Here is an 8,131-nt window from a genome sequence, read left to right on the forward strand (position 1 = left end):
TCAGAGAACAATATAAAATCAAACCAAAATCTTATTTGTAATGTTCAATGTTTTAAATTTTAAATTATGAAATAAAAAGGTAAATATCCAGATACGACAACACCGACCACTCTAATTTGTTTCGTTTTTTTTATATAGGTAATTGAGGTCGCTGACAACGAATCTGATAGTCAAACTTGGGGCAAATTTACTGAAACAAAAATGTAGTAGGCAAAAAAAAAATAAATGTTCTGTCAGCAACAGTACAACTTCAAAATAGTCAATATCGCCCACCTCCAGAAGTGAGGGAATTCCTGTCCGTGATAACCGTGGTAAAAGAAGACACACTCCAGTCACTCCAATCGCCAGAAACACCCACACACACAATTTGCAGGACACTGCCGACTCGTCTCTAGCCTCCTGCTTTTATAGTGGCCGGGAATTATCCATTTGCATAATCACATGAAAAAGAAACGTGATTTTCCGAGAGTTGCATGGGGTAAACGCTAATAAAAAACCCCGGACGCCATCTTGGAATTCTCTTTTCCCCCCAACCGGTGACACAACAGACGTACCCGAGGTAAGCTCTTTTTCCCCTCATTTTAGTTATTGCTACTTCTGCTACACTCCCCCCTGATCTCATGATCACAAACGGGGCAGGGGGGCAGTCGTCTCTGTCTGGTACTTCTCCGAAGAACCGAAGGCAGCACTTCCTCCCTGCCATCCTCGTCATCGCCATTATTGCCACCAGTCTACTCCATAGGCGGTGTTTCACAATCAGGGCAGGGGGGCAGTATTCGTCTCTGTCGGGTACTCCTTCGTAAAGGCAAGACGGGTGGTCCTTCCTCCGCTTCTTCAGTATGTACATTATATGGCTCAAAATCCTCTCCGTCGTCCTGCATCATACTCTCTGTCTTTTCAGAAGACATCATACTGTCTGAGTCTCCCTCTTCCTCCGATGTAACAACATAATGGCGAGGGTGCAAATCCTTCACGTGACGAGGCACACCGTCCACCAAAATCGACTGAGGGCTGATCATCTTGGTCACCTCACCCTTGCCGAACCTCGTGGTACATCGATTTTGCGGTCTTTTGACCCATACGCGATCTCCAACCTGGTAAAAGCTGTTCTTGGGACCTGGGGACGCAGTTGCGAGATTGGTCTCCTTTACTCGAACTTCGTATTGATAAATCCTGTTGGCAGGCGCAGTGGAGGGAGATGTGTCATCTCTTGGTGTGATGTTATACCAGTAGACAGCCTCCTGTATGGGACAACACATTCTAGCCGCTATTCGTTTCACTGTACGGTGACATCGCTCCGCTATGCCATTCCCGGCTGGAGCATATGCACAACGGAATCGCAAGTGAACTCCCCATTTACATGCAAATGCTTGGAACATATTGCTGCAGAAAGCTGTGTCATTGTCTAAAAGGAGTTCATGCAGCGCGCCACGCTCGAGGAACACTGCCTCCAACTGATGAATCACGCTTGCCGAGTCCTGCCTTGCCAATTTCCTCCAAATGGAGAAACGCGATGGACCACAGTCTGTTAAAGTTAAAAAATGGAAGATGCCATATTGCGTGATATCCATTCCAATTCTCTGCCAATTCTCGTTAACTTCCAGCTTTCCCTTTTCCCACCTGACTGGCGCTGGGTCAATGGACTGACATTCCTCACATTTCTGTATGACTGTTCTGACAGTTGCTTTTGTCGTGGTTGGACATCTTCTCCTGACAAAGTAGGTAGTGCGTCGCACCCCCGGATGTCCACTATCTTTGTGAATAGCCATGATTTGACTCTCATCCAGCTCGTCTGTGTGGACCGCGCCTATCACTGGTTCAAGACCGTTTTTCTTTTTCATTGCCTCAAACCACCGCTGTGGCACTCATGTCAGTCGGTCAGCAATGTTTCGTGCTGATGGAACCAGCGTCACATCCACTGTCAGCCCGTACTCTTTCACAAGCTCCTTAAGAGTGCTTAATCGCCTCCTAATAAGCATCTCGCTTGCTGCTTTGGTGCGTACTTGCGCCTTTCCGGTTAGCGTGTCCGAGACCCAATGGTATACGCAAACAGAATCTGTCTTTATGTGTAGCACCTTGCTCTGCCACTGGAGAGCCAAATTGATGTCTTTCAATACGGCATCCAGTTCAGCCAAGTTGATATGTTGAGAGTCATCTTCAGGTCGCAGCCAACATGCATCTTCCAACACAGTTTCACACATCTCCAAGGCTGCCCCAATTGCTAGGGAGCTAGCATCGACCCATACATTCAGCTCTTTGCCGTCCACACACCAATTTCCCTGTGCCGGATCGTTCTGCTGCGCAGATTTTAAGGTTTCGAACATCATACGATGTAGTACGGCGTCCCTTGCTTCATCATCCCAGCCCTTCGTTACTGAACTTACTCTCCTTCTGAGTATTCCGCAAGCCACACGAAGTCAACCGCACACCGGAAAGTGCCCGACAAGTCGACCACACAGGGAAAAGATTGTTCGTCGCGTAACAATACTGGGAGCCTCCGGAATTGCATTTCCTCGCTTCCACCGCAGTTCATTGCGTTCCATCCTGACTGCCAATCCCAGCACCCGTGCACCGTCCTTCAACTGCTCCGGGTTCTTGCACTCCAATCCGAACTGCGCGAGGTGTTCTCTCACACGGGTCGCAGGCACCACGTCTTCATTGACAAAAATGTCATCAATGTAAGCAGATGCTGCGCGGCTTATAACTTCTTCCTGAGATAGTACTTCGCTGACAATTGCTCTCATTATCAAGGGAGCCACATTCAAACCAAACCCCAGACGGGTCAGACAGTATTTTTTCCCATCGATTTCCACAGTCTGGTATGGCCACAGTGTCTCATGGACCCGGACTTGTAGATATGCTCTTCTGAGGTCCAGTAGAGACACGTTAGCACCTTTTTGTCTCCACTCACGCAGCTTAGCCGCACAAACATCTGCGTTGGCCGTAAATGCGTCTACGTAATGATTTAGCTCCCGGTAGTCCATCACCGGGCGCACTTTGGCTTTGTTCTGCTGTATCACAGCCATCAGGGGAATTAGACCTTTGGGGGGTCCCAATTTATCCTCTGGGTATGGCACGAGCCAACCATTATCTATCCAGGTGTGGAGCTCCTGCGTGTATTCTTCACGAATTTCTGCTGGCACTGGGTACTCTGACACTCGATTATGCAGCCTTTCAGGGGGGTGGTCCACAGACTATTTCCACGATGCGGTCCACATTCGGTTTTGATGGTCAAAGGTAGCAGTGAAATCTGGTTTATCGATAGAAATGGCTGCGCATTTAATATTTTCCTGGCGCCCAGCCGCACTGATCCTGTAGGCTTGACAACGACACCTCCTAGAGCTTTTATGGCGTTGATCCCTAGAAGCAAGTCAAATCCCAGTGGCTTGCCATGCACCACCAACACATCGACTCTGGCAGACACACCTTCATCAGTGGATACAGAGACCGTTCCAACACCGCAGCACGCATGGGACATTCCACCAATTGTGTTGACATTTACGTTTGTTTTTCTCCAAGACCGGCACCGGTCTGCATGTAAAATTGTCCTGGAGCATCCTGTATCAATAAGCGCCAAACATCATGTCCCGTCAACATGGATGCTTATCACCGGGAGCGTCGTGTTCACATCTTGGTTGGGAAGGAGACTGGCGCTTATGCATCCTCCCCTTACTCGTTTCCCGAGCAGTTCCGAGCCCAGTGTCCACTCTCACCGCAACGGTAACACCGTGTTCCACGTTTTCGACAGTCCCTTGCAAGGTGGCCTTTAACATTGCATTTGAAACAGGTCACGTTAACAGGATTATTCTGGGCCCTGTTGTTGGGTGAGCGTGTGACCGCAACCACATCCTGATTTTGTTCGCCAGTCGTCGTCAAAATTCTCGCTCTCGACATTAGCTCCCCCATGGTCAGGGCTTTGATGTTCGGCACCTGTTGAAGAGCAATTGAGATGGTGTCAGGGAATCCAGTGACAAAAATTAATTTTTTGTGAGTCTCTCTAAGCTTTCTCCTGTGAATCCGGCCAATCCAACCAACTGCCTGATTTTGTTGGCGTACACATCCACACGTTCACCAGCCCATCTAACCATAGTTATTTTTCTATATGCTGCAAACGCGTCATCAGTAAATGCCTCCTTTAATCGAGCCTCAATCTGATCTATTTTCTTTTGATCGTCCTCCTCCATTTCCATGTAGAGGGCCAGCGCATCGCCTTCCAGGTATAAAGGTAGCAGACTCGCTACGTCATCCACCTGCTGAAGTTGTGCGACAAGTCTCACTTTTTTCAGCCACGCTACAACGTCTCCCTCGCCAGAGAACGGCTTGATAATATCACTGCTTATCCGCACCTTCGCCATATTCGGGCCGAAATAGCTTGAAACAAAAATGTAGTAGGCAAAAAAAATAAATGTTCTGTCAGCAACAGTACAACTTCAAAATAGTCAATATCGCCCACCTCCAGAAGAGAGGGAATTCCTGTCCGTGATAACCGTGGTAAAAGAAGACACACTCCAATCGCTAGAAACACCCACACACACAATTTGCAGGACACTGCCGACTCGTCTCTAGCCTCCTGCTTTTATATTGGCCGGGAATTATCCATTTGCATAATCACATGAGAAAGAAACGTGATTTTCCGAGAGTTGCATGGGGTAAACGCTAATAAAAACCCCCGGACGCCATCTTGGAATTCTCTTTTCCCCCCAACCGGTGACACAACAGACGTACCCGAGGTAAGCTCTTTTTCCCCTCATTTTAGTTATTGCTCCTTCTGCTACATTTACCGTTTGCATGGTATTAACCCCCAAACCCACGAATAACTTTCCACCATTTTGCAGCTTCCGTTTACGCTACGCGCGTGCGCTGCAGCATGAATGGCGGCTTGCTTCACCTAGAAAACTGCCTTTTCACATGGCGTACCAATCAAAAAATTACGGACTGACATTTTTTTAATGACTTACAGTTAAAGAAAAGTTCAACAAATTGGGGGACTTTTTTTTTTTGTCTCGCGTAGTTTTTAATGTGGTTTACAAAAACATAAGCACCAAACATCTTTGTTTTTCATTCTTTTTTTGCGGGAGGGGGATTCAATTATAGAACTTATGTGGCTTAATAGGTGCTTTTGCAGTTTAGTTAAACGTTTTTCAGTAAGTAACGCACCGACATTGACCAATTAGAACACCATTTAACATTTTCCGAAGATTTTACTGTGTACATTGGGGGCACGAGCGGGGGGGGGCGGATGTGATGTTGGGGCACGCGCGATAACAGATAAATTACCCCCCCCTACTCCAACTTGGAGTGCTTTCCTTTTCTTGTTTTATTTCTTTTTCAGCTAATTTTAAATTTTCCACCCAAAAAGTGCTATAATGTATTTTTGAAAATTAGAAAATTCTATGTCCTGGAAAAAAAAAAAAAAAAAAATCCCCATCCCCCAACGTAGTTTGCTTGGTGAAGCCGTTGTTTATGCTACAGCGTGCATGGTGGAAAGTAGTTCATGGGTTCAGGGGTAAATACCATGCAAATGGTAAATTTGCCCCAGGTTTGACTATCAGATTCGTTGTCAGCGACCTCAACTACCTATAAAAAACAAATTAGAGTCGTCGGTGTTCTGTAGTAGCGTATCTGGATATTTACCAATAAAAAATTTAAATTATAAAATAAAGCACGTATAATCATTTTAAAAATGCATTTTTCATTTCTTTTTTATTTGTTAAACAACGTATTGGTGAACGAAACAAACAAGGACTCGGTTGAAAGTAGAGTTGTAACGAACACAAGCTATTCCGGCATGACGTCAGGATTTGACCCCAAGCTAATTCCCCTGTTTGATGGCAGTAGCACTGATCACTCAGTGCAGGAATGGGTGGAAAAAGCAGAATTAATATGTCAGCTCAGTGGGGTGAAGCGTATAGAATGCGTGGTCCCAATGCGCCTCACTGGGGGAGCATATGCAGTATACCAGCAGTTGGCTGATGAGGAAAAAACAGATTTTGCCTGCATCAAGCGCGCCCTTTTTGCAGCATTTGCATTAGATCCAGTTACTGCATGGAAGGAATTCATGGCCCGAAAATTACATCCCGGGGAAACGGTGGATGTGTATTTGGCTGAGCTAAAAAAGCTATCGGTCCTCTTTGGAGGGATGTCAGACAAAGGCTTGGTGTGCGCCTTTGTTGCAGGATTATCTAAGAGTGTGGAAGATCTGCTCCGTGCCTCATCCCAAGTGGACGAGATGGACATATCAGAAGTATTGGCGCGGGCACGAGCAATACTAAAGAAAAGCCCTAACACTATAGACCAAGTGGCAGCTGTACAACCATGACAGGTTGGATTGCAGGACCTGGGCGTAGCTACAACCTGCTATAAGTGTGGAGGACCCAACCATTTGGCCCGTGATTGTCTTTTGTCACGTCAACCAACTCGGAAACTTGACGGGCCGCAGTGCTACAAGTGCAAAAAACGCGGACACCTGGCCCACACCTGTCCGGGAAATGGGCAAGGGGAAGAAGCTACAGCGCCAGTCTTCTCCCCAGATCGTCATTGAGCAGGGCGCTACCCACTGTAAGCATACACATTAATGGAAGCGAGCGCCTCGCGCTTGTGGACACTGGGTGCACCCAGACTCTCGTAAGCAAGATATGCTGTGCCACTTGGAAAGCAGAGAGAATTCCGGTACTAACTGTAGGTGGAGGTTCACTAGCCTCTTGTGGGGTGAGCATTATCTGCGCAAGCATCAACGACGGGCCTGCAGTAGCCGTGCGAGCCCTGGTGATGGAGGGAGAGCTTCTCGGGTACGATCTACTCCTGGGTATGGACTTGATTACACAACTGGGTGGAATTACCGTGGACAGAACCGGCAAGGTACAGTTCTCCCGATGTGAGGAACATGTTTGTGCTGCCATAACTCTCGACGAGCCTGACTTTCATGCAGAGTATGATAGAAACACCAATGCATGGACGGTGTCTTGGAAGTGGTCAAACGATCAGCCACCAATATCCTTGCGAAACCGGTTATCAGAATATCCCCCACCCATGTGGCTAAGGGAACAGTATGAAGAAGAACTGCAAACGTGGATCGACAATGGCTGGCTTCTTCCATACCCAGAGGATGAGCTTGGCCCCCCCGCAAGGGCTGATTCCCTTGATGGCCGTCGTACAAGAGACCAAACAAAAGGTCCGCCCCATCCTAGACTACCGTGAGCTCAATGAGCATGTCGACCCATATACAGCAAGGGCTGATGTGTGTGCACTCAAATTAAGGGAGTGGCGACAGCAGGGATCGAATGTGGCAACTCTGGACCTACGCAGGGCCTATCTGCAAATATGCATTGAGAAGAAATTGTGGCCATTTCAGACTGTGGAAATTAGAGGAACCCGATATTGTCTAACCAGGCTAGGGTTCGGTCTAAATGTGGCCAATCATGCTATCCGGCAGCAAGATGAGACAGTGCAATAGGCAACATCCTCATTCATCAATGATATATTCGTCAATGAGAACCTCATGTCAGCGCAATTGGTTAGAATGCATTTTGAGAGCTTTGGACTGACATGTAAGGAACCAGAGCGTCTGTGCGATGGAGCAAAAGTTCTCGGCCTGCACGTGTGCAATAGCAAGGAGGGACTTTGCTGGAGAAGAGGAAGTCACGTTCCCAAGGTCCCATCAAACATCACTCGACGAACAGTGTTTTCGCTTTGTGGAAAGATGGTAGGCCATTTCCCTGTGTGCGGTTGGCTCAGGGTGGCCGTGGCAGCCATAAAGAGACGTGCAACAGCCGTGTCATCGGGATGGGACGATGCAGTACACGATGTCACCCTAAGGAGCATGTTGACAGAGACTGTGTCCAGAGTGACCAGTGATGACCCCATTCAGGGAAAGTGGTGCGTCAGCGGGAATGAGTTCACGGTCTGGGTGGATGCTAGTTCACTGGCCCTTGGAGTTGCCCTTGCAGTTAATGATTCCATTATTGAAGATGCCTGTTGGCTTCGGCCAGAGAATGATTCGAGGCACATAAACCTGGCCGAACTTGATGCCACATTGAAGGGCATTAACTTGGCGCTTCAATGGCATGCCAAGGTTCTACATATCATGACTGACTCGGCATGCACTCATCGGTGGATAACCGATGCATTAAGT

The sequence above is a fragment of the Euprymna scolopes genome, chromosome 33, assembly GCF_053919585.1.
Source record: "Euprymna scolopes isolate OS-2025 chromosome 33, ASM5391958v1, whole genome shotgun sequence".
Lineage (NCBI taxonomy): Eukaryota > Metazoa > Mollusca > Cephalopoda > Sepiida > Sepiolidae > Euprymna > Euprymna scolopes.